Genomic DNA, 2,046 nt, shown 5'->3' with positions numbered 1-2,046 from the left:
ATTTGGTAGGCTGAGCTTCAAATTGTTCCAAAAAAGGCCTTTTTTGTTTGTTTCACAAGCATTGCATGTCAGTTGTAGAGAGCATTGGTAAACTATTCAAGTCTTTTCTGAAATGCGAAAAAATAATTGCTAACTTTCTGTTTGAACAAAAACATATCAAAACTCCTGATAAAAAAATTACTTACCTATTGCAAAATAATAAAACTCCTACTATGTGTTTACACACGAGTGACTAGTACCAGCTTTGCATGAGCAATTCATACTTTTTACTCTTACATAAATAAGATCAACATCATGCTCATCGAACTGATCTAATTCATCTGGAAGCATTGTATCCTCATGATGTATTGATAAAGTCCCCGTTAGAACGTGAGGCTCAAGCGACGATAATGCACTTGTCTTTAGACACAGAGAATACAGCTCAATCTTTGTTGACGAACGAGAGCTTGCACCGCACATAAAAATTAAACCAGAATTCACAACTTTCTGACCCTCGGCCATATTCCGTGACGACGTCTTAGCATTTTCAAATTTTTCAATAGCATATAGTTGCAACAGCCACATATTTTTAATGCTTGATAATTAGTTATTACTAAAAATTCAACAAACTCCCGTATAAACACATAGCACCGTGTACGGTTATGACGGCCATATTGTTTCAGCGACACAAGCGCCTCTCAGCCCGCGGTGGTAGTTTTCGTCGCAAATAAGCATAGAAGACGGGATTTTTACATAACCTATAACTTTTAACAAAAATCGTTAAAATTTAAACCATAAGCCAGCATTCTGAAAACATAAATTTTAACGTTAAAATTCAAGTTGTTGAATTGAAGACTTAAAAATCATTTTTACAGTTATTGTTTAAAATTAAACAAAATATATTTATTGTTTCTTTAATCATAAGACTGAGAAATTTCTAATTGAAATCATATATTAACCTTGAAAATTTTGAAAATTGACTCCGAAATATTGAACGTTCTCCAGTGTTATATACAATGAATCTCTAATGTTTAAGTTTTGTTATTTGGTGAGATAAGATAAATAAGAAATTGTGGTTAGAAAAATTGTTTTATAATACATTTTGTTTAAATAGTGTAAGAAAATCGACAAGATCCAGGAGTCGAAATTAAAATTACAGCAAATTTTCAAAATTTGGAATTGCTGTATAATTCCGAATTGTATGAAATTGTCCATTTTTTTGTACTTCTAGGGACGACTGAAAAATCCCGAAAAATAATATTACTGACACTGTGTAATTCCTGCATAATAAAATTAAATTCCCGAATAAGAAAATTTCTAAAGCGTTTATAATATTACGGAATTTACAAATTCCCGAATAATAAGATTTTATAATTATAAAATAACATAAGTGTAATATTCCTTAACTATACAATTGTAGAATGTAACAAATTTATTCTTAATAATCTGATTTATTTATTGAAAATACGATAATAAAGTATTTTTATCAAAGAAATTTTCGCTCAATATTTAAAGTTTTAATAAATTATTGTTTTAATTTAAAATCAAAATAATTCTATAAAAATCGCATTAAAAAATTAATGTAATAACACGTGCCTCAAGGGAAAAAAAATTCTCCCTTAATTAAAATCGAGCCTAATAACATTTCCCAAGCAAATTTTGCAGGATTTAGATCAGCACTAATTTATCTCGAAGTTTTTTTGTTTTATTATAAACCATTCGATTTTTGAGCATATTTTTTGCAATTAAAAAAAGATACTATAACAACTTTCAACAAAAATTTCATATCCAGAAATATATAAATGTTTTCAATTGTGGTAATTTTGAATTTAAAGAATAATTTGTTTAAACTTTAAACATTGAAAAAGCTTTTCCTTTGTATAAATATTTGATTATTTTAATTTAAAAATATATTTTTATCAAAAAAAAAATTTGTTATGCACTAATTTATCTTAACGGTTCTTCTTTTTTAATTAAAAACCCGCTTTTCAAGGACTTTTTTTGTACTTTAAAAAAAGACTATGTACAAAAAACCTGTCTCAAGTTTCAAAATTCCAAAAAAATGTG

Source organism: Belonocnema kinseyi, chromosome 9 (assembly GCF_010883055.1).
Source record: "Belonocnema kinseyi isolate 2016_QV_RU_SX_M_011 chromosome 9, B_treatae_v1, whole genome shotgun sequence".
Classification (NCBI taxonomy): Eukaryota; Metazoa; Arthropoda; class Insecta; order Hymenoptera; family Cynipidae; genus Belonocnema; species Belonocnema kinseyi.
This window is presented reverse-complemented; position numbering follows the sequence as displayed.